The sequence below is a fragment of the Anabrus simplex genome, chromosome 10, assembly GCF_040414725.1.
Source record: "Anabrus simplex isolate iqAnaSimp1 chromosome 10, ASM4041472v1, whole genome shotgun sequence".
Lineage (NCBI taxonomy): Eukaryota > Metazoa > Arthropoda > Insecta > Orthoptera > Tettigoniidae > Anabrus > Anabrus simplex.
Window position 1 is genome coordinate 89,800,741 of NC_090274.1, and position 23,013 is coordinate 89,823,753.

General features: G+C 39.0%; 1 protein-coding gene across 1 annotated transcript in view; it reads left to right on the forward strand.

Moving 5' to 3' along the window:
• The window catches only part of LOC136881991 (uncharacterized), a 171,944-nt gene that overhangs the window by 15,545 nt on the left and 133,386 nt on the right, over positions 1 to 23,013 (forward strand). The window contains exon 4 of the mRNA XM_068229349.1: positions 17,620 to 17,702. The gene's annotated coding sequence lies outside the window, so the exon portion shown is untranslated. The remainder of the gene's footprint in view (positions 1 to 17,619; positions 17,703 to 23,013) is intronic.

The following is a 23,013-nucleotide window of genomic DNA, read 5'->3' on the forward strand; positions in this document are numbered from 1 at the left end:
ACTGTAAAAGTTATTTTCTTCTGTTTACAAGCCTTCCCATGAGTTATTCTCATTTAATCCTGCTAATTTCAGCAGTCGGAAACCATCTGTTATTGTTGGTTTTTCAATAGTCATAGCACTGTTTGGGGCTATTCTCAAGATGATTCAAATTGAGGTGCCGTAGCAGAGTAGGTAGAACTTCATCGACTATCCTTCATCCATGATAATATACTTCCTCCATCAGTTAATAGTGGTAGATGACAACGTGGATACAACCCTGATCTTATTTTTGTGAGCGAGAAATTAGCTAATCAAGGCATAAATTCAATTTGTACACAGGTTCCTTACACACAACACCGCCCAGTTATGTGTCAGTTGTTACCAGCAATCTGCCCACACACTGTGCACTTCAGGGGAAGGTATAATTTCAAGAAGGCAGACCACAATGCTTGATGAGAGGATTAGAACAATTGAGTCCATTCCAGAGGCATATGAAGAGTTCTTGGAAGTCGTCCAGTATTGCTCCAGAAAAGCCATTCCCAGAGGATGTAGGACCAGTTACATTCAAGGTCTTGCCTCTGAAACATGCACTTTGGTGAAGGAATATTGAGACCTTTTCAAAATAGATCCTTTCAGTGACAAAACTATCCACAGCGGAGAGCTTGTTATTTCCTCCATTTCAGAATCCAAACATAACCAATGGATTAAGTTAATGGAAGAGCTGGATATGGGAAGAAACAGTTACAACATGTGGAGTTTACTTAGACACCTCAGTAATGATACAACTATGACCTTAGTACGTAGTAACCTTTCTGCAAATCAAATAGCTAGTCAGCTCGTGGAGAGTGGCAAATCAAATAAAGCTGGGAGAGGATCAAAACAAAAAGAAGAAAAGCCGACTAATCAGGGAAACAGCATTCTCTCTAACCAGTTTGCTATGGAAGATCTACATAGAGCGCTGAATAAATGCAAAAATGGTAAGTCTTGATGATATTTGTATTGAGCAACTCAAAATATTTGGTTCTATCAGTAAGCAATGGCTCTTGGATTTATTCAACAACTGCATCAAATACTGCAAGATTTCTAAACTCTGGAGAAATGCAAGAGTTATAGCAGTACTTAAACCTGAGAAGAACGCAAGTGGTCCGAAGAACTACCGACCAATCTCTTTATTGTGCCATTTATACAAAATCTTAGAAAGAATGATTCTGGTCAAACTATCTGAACTGATGGACCCACTACTCATACGAGAACAAGCTGGCTTTCGATCAGGGAGAATTTGTACTTCCCAAGTACTGCACCTCACACAATATATCGAAGACAGTTATGAAACCAACAAAGTCACTGGAGTAGTTTTTGTTGTCTTGACATCAGCCTACCATACAGTTAATCACCATATACTGCTTCGTAAAGTGCACAGTCGAACAAAGGACTACAAACTCACCCAAATTATTGAGTGCTTTCTACAGAAGTTTTTTCTTCAATTCCAAGGCCAGAGGAGTAGATGGAGGAACTTAAGGAATGGCCTTCCACAACGGAGTGTGCTAGCTCGTACAGGGAGTGTGCACGGCCTCTCTTAGCGCCTCTAGCGGAAGAAATCGGTAACGTTTCGGTGACCTTGTCTTGAGCGGTCAATCCAGGCTGTGTAACTGTGGTAGTAGTACTGTATCAAAACGCCTAAGTCAAATAGAAACTGTTGTGCAGTGAACTGCCACAACACACACAAAGAAACACGCATGGTAAAGGAATCACATTTCACACATTTTCCTGGTCGTCAATGGGAATCGGACAGACGCAGGAAGTCTATTTCGGCTGTACGAAGAATAAATTAAGTACAGTACCTTATTTCATTTGTGACGTAAATCACACACTTCATATCACATATTTCAAACATACCAGGTATGCCCATTCAAGAACACGTTCAATTAAGTACACTTTGAAATAGTACATTTCATTTCAAGTATGCATTGCAGCAGGTTCGTGCGTTTACATTCATGTCCTTCCATGTGCACGTGTCTTGACTACGCCGAATATTTATAATAATAATAATAATAATAATAATGTTCATAATGTTTTCCCGCATTTCAGTGCAGATGGAATTCCATGGGAACCCACAAAATGCTCCGTCATTTGCAGTGAACATTTTGTTGGAGGAAAGCCAAGTAATATTGAAAATCATCCATCATATATACCAAATGTGTTTCATGAGAGCTATAAAGAAAAAACCGAAAAGTGATGCGATGGATCCCAGTTTGAAAGGGCGAGTAAAGGAATGAAATGCTCAAATATGCAAACTTCTTCTAATCAGGAAACTCATGAATTTATTGTGAAAAGTGAGTGTGAAAACTACATAAGTCGGTGCAAGCAGCATTTCAGATTGAAAAAACGACATTCAAATTCACTTGTGTTTTTAGTGGGATTGATGTAGGCACACAGTGCAACTCAAGCACAGTACCTCTAAGTATTTCGGAGAAGGTGGATAAAAGTTGTGGTCCCAACACCTCCCTGGACATATGGAGAGGATTTCATGGATACCAGAGCATAAAAAGTGAGGCACAATTGAAGGATTTAAGAAATGTTTCATTTATAACATTGAATTTTTTATTTTCTTTCTTTGTTTCTAAAGTGTATATAATTATGATGTTGTTTACTCTTTTTAAAGAAAATGAAATTGGCATGAAAATGAAACTGCCTTGGCAGTCATATTTGGTGTACATCGCACTTCTGCTGCGCGAATATTTTTTACTGCTCTCGGAGTAGTCAAGAAACGCACTTCTAATTTTATTTTCTGGCCTATAAACTATCCGTGAAAAATACTTTGCTTCGGTTTTTAAAACATTTATCCTGGCGTGCGAGTTATAATAGACTGCACAGAAATGAAATCAGAAACACCAGCAAGACAATAGATGTGAGATGTTACATGTATTATTCCTTCAAACATTCATCACCTTCACTTAGAAACTATATCAAGTATTTCTTCTGTTGTTAGCGTAATATGAGAAGTCACTGGAAACAATCTCTCCAGAAGTGAACACTGTGGAATCGTCTTGAAGTTGAAGCAACTCGTTCATGAGTTTATTAAAATTTGTTCTTATGCCAATACTGACGCTATTGTAGCATGACTCTTCATACAAATATTTAGCTACCGATTCAGACTCTGTTTTCAGCTCCGCTCTAATCATTTCAGTCCAAGGCAAATTATCTACAGCTGTTTTTCCTAGTTCATCGATGGTAATAACAGCACCCTTGTCAGTTCTCGCCCACTTCTTGGGAAATAGATCTTCAGCCTTCTTCCCTTTCGCATATTTTACGGACCCCAGAAGATATAAATCTACACGAGCATTTAAATTTATTACATAATTAACAGCGATAATATTAGATACCAGATGTTTTCGAATTTGGTTTCCTCCATTCTTGTGGCAAATTTGTCTTACTAAATCCTGAATCCTGTCCTCCGTTACCAGCCATACAGTCGCAGTTTGATTCAATACTGTTTCGTTGATTGTCAAGCTGTAATAGAAATTCAAAGTATTACAGACTTCACTGAATCACATAAAATTAAATTATAAAATACAATACTGTATGTTTAACAATAATGAGCTAACGAAATTACCTCAATTGTAACCTTCTCGTCTGTCTTTTGTGACGAAGCCAATAAGTGTTCAACTGGAAACAGTTCGTCTTTCTCCAACTTGTAACACATGACCACTGTTAACTAGTTTCTGCGCTTTATTCACTGTTGATTTGCGACTATTTTGGAAGTGTATATACTCAAACCCATATTGTATTACAACTTCCATAGCACTACTTCATACCTTGACAACAAGATGCAACGACATTTTTTGCCGTAACTATGACACAAGTCTTCACTTCAGCGGAACGCACTCTCACCGTATTAATTCTCGGAACTCCACCAGAGCGCTCTGTTACCAGTACCGTGCACGCTCCCTATACTCTTCAACATCTACACCAATGATCAGCCTCGCACATAAGGGACAAGGAGCTTTATTTATGCCGATGATATCACTCTGGCAGCTCAAGAGGAAACATTTGAATTTGCAGAAGAGAAGCTTTTCCAAATTATATGTGGTTATTACCAAGAGAACCAACTAAAGCCAAACCCATCAAAAACACAAGTCTGTGCTTTCCACCTTAAAAATTGACAGACAGCAAGGAAATTGCAAGCGATTTGGGATGGTAAAATATTGGAACACGGCTTCACTCCCAAATATCTAGGCGTAGCTCTTGACCGAACACTAACCTATAGAACACACTGTCTGAACAACAAAAGGAAAGTATTTGCAAGGAATAATATTATCTGGAAATTATCAGGTTCAACATGGGGAGCGCATCCTCTCCTTTTAAGAACTTCAGCAATAGCTCTCCGTTATTCAGCAGCAGAATAGGCCTGCCCTGTCTGATGTAGATCTAGTCATGCTAATCAATTGGATGTTGCCTTAAATGAGACCTGCAGACTTATTACAGGATGTTTGAGATCTACACCTCTTGATAAAGTTTATTGTCTAGCAGGTATCCCACCTGTAGATATTTGCCATGAGTGTGCATCCAGAGTGGAGAAATCTAAAGCGCTGAACCTGACGACCCATAATTTATATAGGTACCAACCAGCAACCCAATGGCTTAGGTTAAGGGAATGTTTTCTCCATACAACTGAAAGCCTTACTGATCCACCATCGAATATCGGAGTGAATTCATGGCGTTCCAGATCCAGCCACCTTGCAGAATGGATGACGCCTTCTAAAGGACTTCCTTCAGGACACGAGCGGAGCTGGTCAACATGGAAGACGCTCAACAGGTTGCGTTCAGGGGTTGGAAGAACAAAGACCAACATGAGAAAGTGGGGTTTTGTCTGTGACACCACTCTATGTGAATGTGGTGAAGAACAGACAATGAGCCATCTTCTTGTTTGTAACTTGTGTCCAACTACTTGCTCTCTCTGGAATGTGATCAACACTACCGAGGAAGCATGTGAATTAGCCGCATATTGATCACACCACATTTAATTAAATTTGTATTTATGTAGAGCTTAATCACATTGTTACCTGCCATCATCAGATTTGTAATACACAGTACCCGATCACGTTACAAACCACTACCACACTGTTCATAGGACCCACCTTAAACAACTCCTCCCTCAACCCGCTCCTCCCCCTCTCCTTACCAGACATAACCTACCTCACTAAACTCTACCCGTCACTATTAGTCCATAACATCTCATAAAATGTAGCTTGTCAACACGCTGTCCCAGGTGAGCCATATATACTATATATTACATACACTTTAGCTTGTCCAGGTCCAATATACTTTAATACTTATAATGCCTTTGTTTTGATTTCACTTTACGCTGTTTCATATCCTTCCGATTGAACTGGGAAATTTTACTTCACCTGTGTTACATCAGAAGAGAAGATGGAAGAACAAGCAATTTCCATTAACTGTTTCTTACTTTATAATTTTATTAGTACTTCATTGTATAATTTTAACGAACACAGCAAGCCTTTCGATGCAACGAATGTAATGGGCAGGGAACGGATTTATATGTAAATACATATCTCTTTAGGAAGCTAATATTAATTATATATTGCATTATCTTTACGAATCATGACGTGTGGATTTGAAAAATGGAGTATTCATTTTACATATTTAGGAGTTTAGCACATACATTCCATATTCTTCGTCATTAATAACCAATGTAGTCCATATTTCGGCTAAAAAGTATTAAATTTTATAAAACTAGCAGTCCTCTCAATAATGGAGAAAAATTAAAAATCTATATTAAAAGAATTAATATTTTAAGTAGTGTGCAGGTCATTATCACACCTGTCCACATCTGGGCTGATAGAATAAGCTGGTAAGCAGTGCGAAGAAAGAGAGAGGGTGAGCTCGGAAGTGGTGGTGATCAGCCGGTCAGTACTGTGACTATCTGAATCACACAGCACTGATAAGCTGCATTACATAACATCGACTGTGTCTGTACCATAATTTCGTAACTAGGGAAATCTCATTCATCGACGAGGTGCTAGTGGTTTCCGGATTAGTTCGTGATTCAGGCATTCCCTTTGATTGCTTCATAACCCCATCTAGTTCACTACCAGTTATTCACTTTTTGAATTAGCAGTGAGACGGATCGTAGTGTTTTTGTACATTCAGTGTGTGTAGTTGTATATTGATATTCATTGAAGACATTAACGTTGTTACAATATGCCTAAAGTAGCTCAGTCAACGAGTTTAAAACTGAAAAGTTACATATCAGAATTTAAAGAAGATGGTTTATCAACTGACATTAAGATATTATTTTGTAATTTGTGTCATTGTACAGTGACATCTACTCAAAACTTCCTTGTGCAACAGCACGTTTCAAGCAGTAAACCCCAGGCTAACAAACAACGAGATTCCAAGCAGAGACAGTTGTTTCTGACACAACCAGTAACTCCCAGTGTAACGTCCGAGTTCAACACCGATCTCTGCCGTGCTGTCATCTCTGCTCACGCACGTCTCTTCAAGCTGAATAATCAGTGCTTCAGGGAATTCCTTGAGAAATGTACTAAACGATCCATCCCAGATGAGTCAACGTTCAGGAAAACGTTCCGTCCAGCCATATACGCTGAAACTGTTTGGAATGTACCGTACCCAGGGGTAAATACCCTCTAGGACGATGCCTCCATTCCTGTATGAACATCCGACTAACTCAGGGTTGGGCAGAGTGTGGGTTGGTTGTCGATTGGGTCAGGATAAAAGTCGAAGTTCTACACTAAAATAGCAATCAATGACAGGAAATGGAGGTATAACACGAATGAGAAACAATCATAGGGGGTAAGATGGATTTATTAACAAATATCCCAGGTCATATCACATGAAAATAATTAAATGAAGAAAAAATAAGAATAATTTGTAAAAAAAATGAACTCAAATTATTAGAAATAAGTCGAAATTAGAACGTTAATTGAATGATCATACAAATTTGACATTAAAAAAAACAAGTTCAACAAAGAACATTTATATAAATCAAGACTGAGTTTCTTCTTATAGTCCAATGTTCATATGGTATGGCAACAAGTGTACGCAAACACTGACATGTGGTATTTCCGTATGGAGTTTCACACTATCGCATCCCAACGATACGGTTTCAAAAGTTAAGTTAATCCCGAGAGTCATCAAACTATTTCCGTAAAATAAAAGTTACATAATAAAGAAAAGTTACGACTAAAAGAAAAATTATTAAGACGCACTGGATGCTATGTAAGTTATGCAAAATACTAGGGGCAAATCCTACACTGTATTTACAACAATTCAAATAATCAAACTAACCATATATATATATATATATATATCGGATATCGAGTAAAATCTTAAATGCTACACTGATTCTAATGTGAATCCCGGTTCACTGCAAAAGATCTAGACAGAACTAGATAAACCAACAATATTTCAGCATTCGAGCTGTTCCCTTTTAAAACAACGAGACAAGGTATACAATCACAAATAACGATGTAAAACATCATCCTGTAAGGGAAAAACATATGAATAACCCTTGATATCATGAAGAAAGCAATGGGCAACCTTGCCTCCTTCTGCTGCGTTTGAGCGCTCAACAGCGCGGTCATCCGTCATGTACTTCCGGGTAGATTACGAGCTGAAAGGAAATATTGAACTCCACTATGCTAAAGATTGGATTTTGTCTCCCGAGGCCGCCACAAGGAAATACTGTCTCCTTCACACTTACAGATAAACACAGGCCAGAAATCAGCTTGCCATGAGATAACGCCTTTCATCGGCTACACGGAAACTCACGTATATTCATTCCTTCTTAGCATGCTTGGGCCATTTAACAACATCAGACTCAATAGTCTGGAATTAACACTAGGCAGGCACACACATCTGCACAATACTCTTTATCTTGTCAGGCATACTATCAGCCTGCACCAATACATTATAATTCAGCATGCAATTTTTATCTCATTATTTCTCATGAATCCCACTGGCCTTTCCACATAATGAGACGCAGTTCGTGTCCTTGGCAGACCATCAGGCAAACAGAATCCAACTTAACTTCAAAGATCATATTTTAACAACGGCGTTCTGCAGCTCCTTCAATCAGCTTCTGTAAAACCATGCATCATGCAAAATAGCTATACCTGTCTCTCTGAATAACCGAAATAAAATGAACTAATACGTGTTTAACGTTGTATAAAAATGAACCTGTCCATCTAGCCCTTCTAGCATATATTTAAGGAAAACTCGGAATATCCTACGCTAAATAACATACACAAATAAACAACAACTGATCCAATCAATCCCTCATTTTCCGAAACATCTAATCATAAAGCAAAATGAAAATCAAATAATCATGCATTATTCTCGTATCCGAAACTATCATAGTAACAAAATTAAACAAACACACGCCGTCAGGCTTACTTTACATGAAAATTAAAAATCCTATCTACACTGCCCTAGTACCTTATCATAATTTACATATCATGCCATAAATAACACATGCGCCTTACTGTATTTTACATGACGACTCTCGAGATACCAGGATAGCAGCTTACATCCCCACTGATTTAGGGATCTACACCATGTTAATCACAGCATTAACATGTGGGAATGCACTTCCTTCCTCTGCAGGCGTATCCATCATCTTGCTGGAAAATAATTCATTGGAACACAGAAGACTATAGTTGATAATATCTTTGCTGCTTAATGCTGCGAGCCAAAATACCCTTTCCCTTTACAAGATCAGCTAAACACACTGATTCACATATATATTACACACTTCACTTAAAGGGTAAAAATACAGTTTGAAAAGCAGCGCACGGTTCGTTACGGAAGTTCCACGTGAAACGCGCCCGTCGCGGAATAGTGAAACAATAGCACGTTTCCACTACACTTGTTACTCAGCGGTCACTAAACACCGTCTTTATCAATTGAAAATAAACTCTGCCAAAATTATACTATTCCATTTACTCAAGTACAGTAAAATATAGCAACTGCACAATTTAAAGTATCATTGAGAACCAGTTACTATTACTGGAATAACACCACGTTAATCACGATCACCAATCAAAGTTTGTGCTTCCGCACTATCCAAGCATTTAACACAGAGTGACGCTCTCCAGAGCTTGGGTTACTGAGGAGGCTTCGGTGACGCCATTAATACTGGGGTTCCCGGGTGTCTGAACCAACCACCAATCAGAGAGTTCGTCATATATGATAACACAATACTTATTGTGATATATTTGCAAAACACAGATCAAACACTAGCAAATCTCTTCCACCAATTTTTATATTACATTTCCAAATATATCTGACTTCTGAAACTGTGGAAAACCGATTTCCTACAGAAACTGACTTTATCAACTGAGCACGTTGGTCATCCTGGAATTAAGATTTGGCGCGGTGTGGCCTCCAGGTTTGCCAAATCCTTAAGTTCCCATTGGCTGAAATATCTTGCTTGGTCAGCATCTAATACACGTGTCGATCCTTGCCAGCGCTTGGGTACGCTATCCTTTCTCACGGTCATACGGAAATATGAAGCAATATCCAGCGACTTACTGACTTGCTCAACATCCGGTATCAACTATCTTGGGATACGATGCTTTTACATGTTAGACTGTAACTTTTATGAATAAATTTTACATATCGGGTCAAATAATATTCTAATTATTATTATGGGCCGGCAGGATACGGCTCAATACGGTCCAGTTTGGGTTTCCATTGATGAGACAACGGACAAAGAATGCAGGCTAATTGGCAATGTAATCATTGGTTTGTTAAGTGAAGATTATTGTAAACGGATTCTCTTGCACTGTGATGTTCTAGAAAAGTGCGATAACAAAACTATAGCAAAACTGTTCAGTGAGGCTCTGGCCACATGGCATTAAGTATAATAAAGTGTTACTATTTATTAGCGATGCCGCACCTTATACGATAAAAGCCGAAGAAGCATTATGTGTTGTAAATCCTAAGATGACTCATTTAACATGTGTAGCACTTGCCTTTCATCGTGTGGCAGAAGTGGTAAGAGGCAGTTACCCCAAAGTAAATTTATTGATTTCCTCAGTGAAAAAAGTTTTTCTCAAAGCCCACAGGAAAGTTCATTTTTTTGAAAGAAATGTATCCAGAGATTCCATCGCCGCCTAAGCCGATTCTAACTAGGTGGGGCACGTCGTTGCAAGCGGTTGAATGTTATGTTGAATATATAGACTATATTAAGAACGTTCTGCATGCAATGGACTCCGAAGATGCAGCCTTATTTGAAGCCGCGAAAACAGTTGTCTGCGATACAAGTGTGAGAAATGACGTATCTTAAATTCAGTATAATTTTTCATGCATCACAAAAACACTGAAAAGTCTCCAAAACTTGCATCTCTCACTTTCTGGAAGTTGTGAAACTGTGAATAAAACTGTGGAACAACTAAATCGTGGTACAGGTAAAGTTGCAGATTTAGCAAACATGAAGAAGGCCACTGTACTTTCAAAGAACCCTGGATATGAAGAAATGATAAAGGTTTTTGCAATGCTGTGTGGAGATTTATGTGTAAAATTAACATTGGATTTAACCCCAGCAGATATTGTTAAGTTGAATTATGGCCCCATTACTTCCTCCGATGTTGAACGCAGTTTCAGTCAATATAAATCTGTCCTTAGAGATAATAGGAGAAGATTCACTTTCCAGCACTTAAAAGAACATTTTGTAATCCATTGTTTAACAACAGAGAAGAAAAGATTGTGTGTTCTTCAAATATATTAAAATTAGAAGTGCAACATTATGTTGCATGTTGATATAATTTTTTTTAGCTTTTTTGAACTTTGATATTAAATAGAAATTAATGTTGTATGTGTAATTTTAAGTCCATATATAATTCCATATTTCAATAGAATAACTAAATATATATGTACATATTTCAATAATTAGTACATATAAATCCGTTCCCTGGTAATGGGATATACTAACGCATATTTCTACAAGTTTTTTACATGAACAGGGGGTTATCAACTAAAATTACGTTTTCACTTTGAAGAAATTTGAAAAACAAGTGTCTTAAAAGACGGAAAATTTATCGCCAAAGATTCAAATGCGTTTCAAGAGACTTTAATACGTCGATAACATGTCAAAACTTTTAAATATTTTATTGTTAAAACGATGTGTGTATTTATGTATCATAACGTCAATTTTAATGCTCATGTCCTCCCTCAGTTGTGTGGTTAATGTATTTTATGGCTGATGATGATATTTAAATGTCGAAACTGGTACCGTTATTAAATAAATATTGTAAATAATATCTTATACAACGCGTAATTAATATTGAAGAGGTTGAACTTATCTCTGTGATATGCACCTGCCAACCGTACGTGTTCGCTCTGTATATGAAAGCTTTGACTAGCGGCGTAACGGCGAGGTGCCTCAGTCGTGTTTGTCCTGTTATAGTGTGCAGAGTGTTGTGAACGTGACAACATAATGGCACAACAATGCCATTTGGACCCCGTTTTGCAGGGTAGAATACTCGGTCGACTGGAAACAGGCCAGACACAGACCGAGGTCGCCGTATCCTGGAATGTGCCATAAAGTGTCATTTCCAGGCTTTTGAGACGATTAAGAGACTCAGGAGATGTTAGTCGTAGGCCAGCACCAGGTCGACCAAGGGTAACCACCCCACAGCACGACCGATATCTGGCCTTAACCGCCCGACGAAATACGAATGCATCTGCAAGACAATTGTTGGGGGGCTTTCAGCTGTCTCACAGGCTGCTGTTTCCTAGCAAACTGTGTACTGGAGGCTCAAATCAGCAGCCTTGTTCACGCGACGTCCAGCGGTGTGCGTCCCGCTCATTCCGGCACAGAGACGGGCCCGTTTACTGTGGAGCCGTTAACAACGAAACTGGACCATGAATGAATGGAGGCATGTGCTCTTCACAGATGAATCTCACTTCAGTTTGCAGAATGATTCCCGTCGCACATTAATCTCTAGAGAACCGGGTAGGCGATAAAACCACAGGAACATTGTAGAACAGGACCAGTATGGTGGTGGTGGCGTCATGGTGTGGGGCGGCATCATATTGAATGGACATATGGACCTGCGCATCTTCGTGGGTGGTCCGAGGAACACTGTTAACACTTTGAGAGACAAGGATGATGTACTGAGACCACATGTTCGACTCTTCAGAGGTGCGGTTGGTCCAGACTTCCTCTTAATGGATGATAATGCCCGACCGCACCGCGTTGCTCTGGTGGATGAATTTCTGGCTGGGTAAGACATTCATCGCATGGGCTGGCCAGCGAGTTCTGTGGATCTGAATCCTATAGAACATGCCTGGGATTCATTTCGCCTCCCCAATGCATCCCGTCAGCCTCCACCAATGACCCTTCACGACCTTTGGATTGCCCTTTCAGAGGAATGGGATCGATTTCAACAAGAGCTCTTGGACCATCTGATAGAGAGCATGCCATGTCGCTGCGAAGCATGTGTGGCCATTAGGGGTAACCATACACCCTATTAACAGCTTATTTTTTGTGGAAGACATAGCGAAGTTTTGTTAGTAGCTATCACAGCCAATCTGAAACTGGTTTTTTGGACATGTTGTGTGACATGGTGTGCAATTCAGCTTCCGTTAGTTCAGCAATCCGTCTGACATTCCTATCAGGCGGTATGGCCTCGTTTAGTGATTATGCCTAACTTTTGGACACTAGTGTAGAAGTTTCACTGAACTTCAAGAAGTAATCTACATGCGGCGCAAGACTTATCACTTGCTAGCAACTAAAACTACAAACGTTTATAGGTTGGTACGGACCAGTTCCGTATGTCGGTGTTCGGTCCAAATTGGCGGCGTAAGGAACTGTTCAATGAGTTAATGCCAAGGCTGCTTCCTTCCCACTCCTAGCCTACTCCTACCACATCATTGCCATAAGACCTATCTGTGCTGGCGCATCATTTAGCAAGTTTGAAAATAGAAACTTTTTGGACATATACGAGGGTTGGAACTTTAATAGTAGCAAATATTCAATTACAACTCATGCAAAAGATATGAATGTTATACCATGATTTACTGTCCTTAAGAGCAGTCAACAGCATTGTGTGCATCTTGTTACCAACAATGTGGACATCATAGGATATCTATTGCATCGCCTGTTATGTTGATAGTTCGAATGGAACAGTTTACTGCCTGACCAATCTCTGAAACAGTTCTGGAGCAAATGCCCTGAAGTGGTTCCTTCATATTGTGAATCAAGTCAAAGTCACAACGGCTTATAGTATACGGTACAGCAATTCCCTGCCCCATCGACCGAACAAATCAGCCACGTTTGCAATGTATTCGGCCGTGCGTTGTCGTGGAAAATAATGGGAAATATGCATTGATGATATGTTGTGGGGGAACATAGTGCATTAGGATAAGACCAGCACAGTCATACATGATTATAACGTTTACATGCCTGGGGTTCTCACGAATTCTCAATCTTCTTGGCTTCCCGTAATGATGCCATTATTTAGATCAGCATTTCAGCTGTGGCTCATACCGTTTAGCCCATGTCTCATCCAGCATTACGATATTGTACAAGTAAGCCTCTTCTTCGTACTTACAGTACTCCAAATGGTTACGAGCAGCATCGTATCGTAATCATTTCTGCATTTCCGTTAAATCACGCTGAACCCATTTTGATGAAATTTTTCTCATGCCCAGGTGTTCCTTCTAATATGAAGCAATGTCATATTGGCTAACCTGGTGTCGCGGGCCAGCTCACATACCAAATGACCGACCAGTGTCCATTAACACGGCAAGAGCATGCACTTCTCCTTCACTGACACTAGGATGACCTGGCTGACACGCGTCTGCACCTGATTGGCGTCCTTCGTTAAAGGCTATGCACTTTCGCTGCAAGCTTGTAGAAGACCTTAAGCACACTCTAGTGCTGTACGACCTCTGGCACAATCAATGTTGATCCAATTCCATTGTTCCTGTTTCTAAAACATCGTGACGCCACTGACTTAGATTGCCAGCTAACCCAAGGCTGTGTTCATTATGCCAGTTTACATGGGTGTGATATGAGAAGGTATGCTCTGAGGTAAGGTAGGTATACAACTAACGTGTTGTACCAGTAAATAGAGCCCGACTTTTTCATTTAATTTAAGATGGCATGAAGTATCTCTCAGCTAGGGGTTGGTACAGGAGGAAGGGTCCTATCTACAAGAAAACTTGAAAATTTACTACAGAATGAAGTTTTATTAAGATAAATTCATGTTGACTTGCATATCACCTTAATGTAGATATATGCCGTCTTCAACATCGCCTATCAGGTAACCCGTACTCCCAGGTCACCATGCGTAACTGCACGGGAACTCGTTCTGCAGGCCACTCTCGCTACGATGAAATAAAGCTAGTACACCCACGTCGGTCTGACATGGGATCGAACTCGAGCATCTGAAGTTATAGGCGGTCTTCGACGATGTTGTGGAGTAATCACTCGTCACTTTATTCACACGAGTGTCTCAATTTCACAGCCCCTGACACATTTATTTGGCATCACTGTTTAACTTAATATTGTCGTGATATGCAGTCGATCTCTACTAATCCCTTGTAGATAGAATTTAAATATTCATTAAAGATGCGGATAGCATATACTTCAGAAATAAATAAATCACAGTTCATGAACATAAGTTAAGAAAAATAATGGAACTGAAGATTTTTCACACATTAGGCACAGTTCGTGGTGGCTTTCCACTTAAATATTGTCGCACTTGATACTTAAATAAATGACTGCTCAGGAGATTATCCAAAGACACTGCTGTCAGCCACGCACTAATAAATTATTAAACACTGTTAGGAAGTAATGAGGTTAGCAACTATCATGCACAGTTCGTGGTTGCTTTCCAGTAAACTATGGGCGCACTTGACATAAAATGAAATATGCGACTGCTCAACAGTTTATCCAAAGACACTGCTGTCAGCCACGCACTAATTATTAAACACTTTGAAGACAGAAATAATGTTAGCAAGTACTATATAGTACTATACTATATACTATATACACAGTTTGAATTATCATTCAGAATTAATCACTTGTGTCGAAGCACACGAGTATGCATTTTTATAATCGGTAATCAATTGCATTTATGGTAGTGAAAATGTTTAAACACTTTCGTGAACACTCCTACGTAATCAAGAAATTAAGCTGAGTTTTTGGAAAATTCCACAGTTAATAATATAACGCAGTAGCGTGTAACGTTGAAATCCATAACACATGTTCGGAGACTAAGTTCCACAACGGTAACGTAGTAAGAAACCAAGTTCCACAATCATAAAGACCTGTCACATCTCGAAGTTTCTACACGCGTATAGATTCTAAATTCAACTCGACTATCAGAACCTACGTCCACTGTAATACTTGTTACAGTTTGGAGTTTCAACACGCGCACAGATTCTAAGTTCAACTCAACTGACAGAATGTAAGTCCACTATAAAGACTTTGTATAATTTGAATATATACTTGTCCCGACGAACAGCAATGATGCGGCGTGGGCTGCAAGCTGTGACTGAGTGATTTGGATCTATCCAGCCCGCCTTATATTCGGTTTGTGCTCCTACGTCATTAGATATCGTGGTATGTATGAAGTGGAATAGTTCGAGGATCCCTCTACAGATTTGCTTGAAACTCAGAATTAGACACGGTTCATGATCCTGTACAAAATGTCGTATCTCTCGAGTAGATTCGATCATGATCACAGGAGTTTTGAAAATCTCCAAGTCGAAAATTTGAGGTGTGACGTTTTCTTCTGGAACACGCCAGTCCATGCCGGGCAACACGTGGCATGTCCGGCGCGTAGCCTATCTTGCTCCTCCATCTACATCACTCACACACCTATAGCTCGCAGTAAATACCAAGCTCGCAGTAAATACCTTGCGTGATGATTAAACAATATTGCTCTCAAAACATACGGCATGTACCGCTCGTAACCCATACAGTGTACTGTCAGTGACACTATTAGATTCCATTTCATGGCGTCCTTCCTGCAATGTTGTCACTCTTAACGTTTCAACTATCTTATCTCCCATACTTCAGTTCGCCTTCATTTTCTACAGCTAATTAAACATCATTTCTGTCTTCATCCACCTGTGGCCTACTTAATCTTCATATAACCAGTCCATTGAAAATATTTTATGGATATTTCTGGAGAATCGCCTGTTTCAAGCATATTTCATCTCATGAAGTTAATATAGATTGTTTTTAAAGCTTTGTTGTTGTGAAAAAATGGTTGCCTTTCCGGTATAAAATATTACATTAAAGTCAATAAAATTCTACATGTGATCCGTGGCATATCCGCAGATGCAGCCGATCCTGAAGAGACTCATCTATGATGAATTGAGCCTTGAGGTTTTCCAGGGAAGTGTTACCCATGTGCTTTGGAGCCTTGATTTTCTTGCAGCATTTGCTACACAGGACAATGGGAGTTTCTTCTCTTTCGCTGGTTGTTGGTTTGAAAATATACGGCATTAGTTATGATCTTTCAACTGTATTTAGTAAGGTTTAGATTGATGAATTCATTTCAATATTGCTCTATTGAAGAAATAATCAATGACATTTAACTACATTGAATCCTTTCACCTTTGTTAGAACAGTGAAAGGTTGACTTATGAGGAAACGATGTGTAAAGTTTCTCTCTTTCCAAAAATCTGAGAGAGAACATTAAACTGACATTGCATACAAAGTCAAGTGTAGACTACTTCAGTTGAATGATCATTTAAAGAAAGGTTAGGCTGTTCTGGTCATGAATATGAAATATACGAGGTAGTTTTAAACTCTCTGAACAGAGTCCTTTTAAGACGAAGCCAAAACCTGTGGCTCTGTATCTCTGATGAATACTACCCTGTCATGCGTCCCCTGCTCATCCTGATGGCCTGCAGTTTATAAGTCGGTGTGTGGTGACCAAATCAAATTTTCTTCGCCATTATTCTTGGCTTTCTAGGCGAACGACTCTACCTCTCTATCAATTAACAACTTCTTTGTTCTCAGACAGCCTGACTGGACATGCAACTAGCCGTCATATTCTGATAGTAATCTCTGACTTGTCTAGCATTGAATTGTAAAATCTGAATGTTAATATTGTAAGTGTATGTTAATAAAGCCTTCAGATTGTTTATAGTCAATGAAAAGTCCATCAACTGACTGTTGTACGAACTTGAACATGGTAGGCAAGAGATCGACCTTTCTCAGGTTAACATCAGACAGTCAGAGTCATCCATGGGAACATGAGAAACAAACACGTGACCAGTCATTTAAGAACACATAAGAGGATGAACATGATGACAGGAGTTGTAGGAAGCTAAGAAAGAAATTGCAGAGATTACTGTCATCCGTCAAGTGTTTCTTCTTCTTTTGCTCCCTCTTCCAATGCTGTCCTCTTTATCTTGTTATGATTTCCTTTTCTTGTTCCTGTTCTTCATATAATATTGACTTGCCACTTGTTTCCTTGTTTCCTTTTTACACCGGGAGAAAAATTTTATATTTTTATTGTGCAACTATGCCATTTATTTTGTCAGCTATGTCATGTCTATTTATAAATTTTTACTCTAGTTATCTGTTTACTCTACATTTCTTACTTTGTTTTGTATATTTGTTCATTACAGCCTTCCAGCGATATTAAGAATGAAGTAACTGTAGATGAACACACAGTAGGTCAGTTGGTTGCTTGTTTCAAAGAAGAAGACAAGTAAGTACTGTTTAGCTTAATTTGATTTTACACCCCTAATCCTCGACATTATGGATTTTGCTATTTATATGTTGAATAGCTCCTTCTGCAGACAAGACGTGGAGTGAAGTCCTCGATATCCCAATATGTTGGGTTCATGGCGAACACAGGTCCATCCAGATCATTCTCGAATTCTGTCTCTTGTACTTCACTCATGGTTTGAACTTGTTGGTTTGATCATGGCTCGTGAGAAATTTCCACAAAGTCTGCCTGTTGTATCTAGTGATCAGCAGGCCGCCTAGTTGGCACCATCAACAAATTATTAAAAAAATTAATTTAAAACACCAAACTACATAAGGCATACAGACTGACGTGGAATTACTACAACAAAAGAGTCATATCGCGTAATGCAAAATTACGACACTACAAGACAGTTGTATTGCCCGAAGCTTTATATGCCTCAGAAACCATATGCTTAGGTGGTCACTCTAAAATTACAGAAATTGAAAAGCAGGAGCGGAAAATTCTCAGGAAAATTTATGGTCCTACGAGAGAAAATGGAATGTGGATTAAGAGGAAAACAGCGGACCTCTACTCCTTCACCGACAGGTTTACTGATGCTGTACGGAAAAGGCGCCTTAATTTCTATGGCCATATCTACAGAATGAACAGCGACAGACTAACTATAAGATTATTCAAAGTAATCAACTCAAAGAAGGTCAAAATAAAATGGCTAGAAGAAACTAAGGCGGACCTCCAAGAAATAAATATTACAGACGACATCATGGAAAATCGTGGAGCTTTTAGAGCCAAAGTAGCTAATCATAAATTTAGGGAGAAACCAAAAAAGACAACTGGTAGGAAGTGGTCGACAGAACGCAAGATGCAACACAGTGCATTCATGAAGAGATTTTGGGAGGATAAGAAGGCACAAACCATCAAACCAACTATCAAGTTCAAACGCGCTCTATGAATGGGCATAACGAAGGAAGAAGAAGAAGAAAACACCACCTAATCGATACTTTATTTCTTATTTTTTGCCCAATTATAAAAAATCATATACAGAACATGTTTCGACCACTTATTGGTCATTTCAGCTGTCTTTAAATAGCTTAGATGAAACAATTTGATTAGTAAGTAGGTTAAAATCTTAAAGTATCGATTAGGTGGTGTTTTAAATTAATTTGTTTAATAATTTTTTATTGAATTCATCGATGTGGTCATGAAGTGGACAGTTTGTAATACGAATGCTAACTAGCAAGAAATAGTGCAAACATCTATCAAAAACTAGAGATGAAACTTCCAAAAGTAAGTGAAGACATAACATTTCTTAAAGAATGCCTCAACCTGATTCCAAAATTTTTAAAATGGACTCACTAAACAACATATGTACTGTATTCCAAATTACAACACAAATAAAAATCAACCATCTTTGGATTAAAAGAGAAATCAAATTTATATACAGAAAGAACTTCCTTAAAAGGGAACTTTATTGCTGGGCTGAGTGGCTCAGACAGTTAAGGCGCTGGCCTTCTAACCCCAACTTGGCAGGTTCGATCCTGGCTCAGTCCGATGGTACTTGAAGGTGCTCAGATACGACAGCCCCGTGTCGGTAGATTTACTGGCACGTAAAAGAACTCCTGCGGGACTAAATTCCGGCACCTCGGCGTCTCCGAAGACCTTAAAAAGTAGTTAGTGGGACGTCAAACAAATATTATTATTATTATTATTATTATTATTATTATTATTATTATTATTATTATTATTATTATTATTGTTATTATTAGGGAACTTTATTTAGCGCACCTTTCAGCTTCAACAAACCTAGTACTGCTAGAATGGCATTCTGTACAAAAATACAGTAGAGATAAAATAGAGAGTCTAATGAAAAAGAAACAGTTCACATTAAATAAGAAACTAGAAAATCTAAAAAACAATGCTCCAGCAAAACAAAATACACCACAGCTTAAGGCACCCTTTAATAATGATAGACTCCCACCTCCTGTCAAAAATTTGTCGAACACGACCTTCACAGAAAAAGAATGACAAATGTTAAGAGAAGGACCAAATCACAATTCGCATAGTATCAATAAAAGTCAAGAACTAACTCAAACATTAGTAGAAATGGAAACAGCCAAACAGACCCTACCAATCAATATTGAAAATGATCTAAGGTATGAAGCTAGGAAAAAAATCCCTCGGTAACTAAAGGACTAGAATCGAATTCCGACAATTCAAAGATAGAGAACTTCAACGTAAAATTAGACAAATTAATGTTGTAATGAAAGCCAATAATGGAGAAACAGTTGTAATAATAAAAAAACCGAATTCATTAAGAAAATAAACTTTTTTCAATAACAACCAATTTAAGGTCATTGGAAAGACACCACCCTAAAAGTACAAAGAAACTTGAAAGGACTACTAAAGCAAAGTAACTTCCTCTTAAACAGCCAAGAAATACAGAAGCACATAAATATGAACCCAGGACTTCCCAGAGCAAGGGTTATGCCTAAACTACATACAAAATGACATACTTATTAGACCGGTAATTAACTTTCCGAAAAGTCCACATACAAAACCTCTCAATTCACTCTTAAATTTTAAAATCAAAATTGCATCTTTTACACCAAAACATCGATAAAACACTCCAAGGAGTTTTGCAAGGCTGTTAAAGACTTAAAATAAACTTCTTCCCATGCACCAAGTTATTTTGACATTAAATATATGTATACTAAATTTCCCATAAAATACACCATTAAGATTATAAGAAGGAACCTCTTGGAACAGAAACTAATTAGTAAACCGGAAATAGAAAATTGTATGATTATCCTGGAATTCGTACTGAACCATAATTTCATTTCTTTCTATAATAGAATATATCAGCAAAATGGGCTCCATATGCGAACTCCGGCTTCAGGGATTTGGCTAATATATACCTCGATTACCTAGAACACACTCAGATTGTAGGCCACATTAAAGGACTAGATCTCTGGCTACGATATGTTGATGATACTTATGCCATAATAAATAAAGAACAGTCACAACATTGTAAGTACTTTGAATAACTTAGGCCCAAACATTAAATTTATGATGAATATTGAATTTTCACGACCGCATTGTAATCGAAACAGACTTTCAACGTATTAGGTCGTGTTACGTACATGTAGTACATGTTGAAGAGATGTTAAGTACAGAACAAAAGTGGCCAGCCGGACACCAGTGGGATCCAAACCCACAACCTCCCGACTTCGTGTCGGTTGCTCTACCAATTGAGCTATGGTGGCCTAGGCCATCTTTGTTCTGTTTGAATGGATCTGAGCTACAGGTCTGGCACTGCTGCTGTTGAAAGTCTGTTTCGATTAAATTTACAGTAGAAGAGGAAGAAGAAGAAGAAGAAGAAGGCATACTCAATTTTCAAGACATCCAAACAATCCAGGAAAACAACCAGTTCCATTTTAGAATACACAGAAAACCCACTTTTACACCGACCAAACTACATAGCGACTCCTTACATACTATTTCACAAAAGAAACTCTCTTTTGTAAACAGGGCCTTTGAAATTCCATGAAAAAAAAAAGCAATCCCTTTTTAACAGTTATAGTTTGAAGTACATCAATAAAATCATTACTAAGTGCAAATATCAACAACAAATAAAACTAAAGAGGCAATCAGAGAAAGTGAAGTGGTACGTCAAATTCATCTTTAATAACCCGAGGATTTACGAGATAACGAACTTGTATAAGAAACACAACATCAAAGTAGCATACTGAACTAACAAGGACATGAAACATAGGTTATTCAATCATAATGAGATCAATAAATTTAAGGAGGACGAATTTCAGGAGTGAGGCATTTATAAGTTAATATGCAATCGGTGTAAAAAAAACATATGTAGGACAGTTAGGGAGAAGCTTTACAATTAGATATCAGGAGCATGTTAATGCAGAGAAGTACAGGACGTTCTTTGCTATGGGAGCTCATATGAAAGAGGCAAGCCATAAATTCACTAACATTAAGCAAGATCTTCAAATCATTAGAAGGATTATAAAGGAAGTCTCATGAACAACCTAGAAAATATCCACATTTTGTCGACAAATTAGAAAATAAAGAACGAAATTTAAACGGAATGAATGACCAAAATAACCTCCTACATGAGCATATAAGTAAATACGTAGAATGGGTAAACAGTAGTATAATTGGACAGTTCTGCGGCCACCACCCCCACCGGCTCCCAGAGGCCACCTCCACCACCACCACAGCCAGAGGCCTCCCAGATGCCTCCTCCACCACCACCACAGCCAGAGGCCTCCCCGAGGCCTCCTCCACCACCACCACAGCCAGAGGCCTCCCAGAGGTCTCCTCCACCACCCGCGGGAAATTTGAATTTGTAAACAAAGCCACGTGCTTTTTGACAGCTGTCATCGACAACAACGCATCGCTAACCTCACTGCTGCCATCTTGACGGGCCTAAACCTCAGTGGTACCAACTTAACCTAACTAGCGCGAGATTTGAATTGGTTAACAAATCCACGTGTTTTTTGACAGCCACGTGCTTTTTGACAGACAACAACGCATCGCTAACCTCAGTACTGCCATCTTGACGGGCCTAAACCTCAGTAGTACAAACTTAACCTAACTAGCGCGTAGTAAACAAAGCCACGTGCTTTTTTGACAGCTGTTATCCGCCATCATTAAACTACAGAGCACTGTGCTGCCCTCTTTATCGCAGTAGCTGCAAATTCGTCACCTGTCATCGGCAGTGCTGCCATCTTGGCGGGCCTAAACCTTAGTGCTACCAACTTAACCTCACTAGCGCGAGATTTGAATCGGTAAACAAATCCACGTGCTTTTTTTGACAGCTGTCATCCACCATCTTTAATCTATAGAGCACAGTGCTGCCCTCTTTAGCTACTTACCTTTGAAATGTGGTGGCGGATAATTTGAAAAATGCTTTTTGACAGCAGCCATCTTTGAGCACCGTGCTGCCCTCTTTAGCTAGATACCTTTGAAATGTGGTGGCAGACAATTCCACGTGACAGCAGCCATCTTTAATCAAGAGAGCACCGTGCTGCCCTCTATGTGGTTGCGGCAATTTGAAAAATTCTACATGCTCTTGTTTGGAAACAAACTCACGCGCTTTTTTGACAGCCGTCATCCGCCATCTTTAATCAACAGAGCACAGTGCTGCCCTCTTTAGCTAGATACCTTTGAAATGTGGTGGCGGCAAATTCCACGTGCTCTTGTTTGGAAACAAAGCCATGTGCTTTTTTGACAGATGTCATCCGCCATCTTTAATCAACAGAGCACCGTGCTGCTATCATGCGGGCAATTT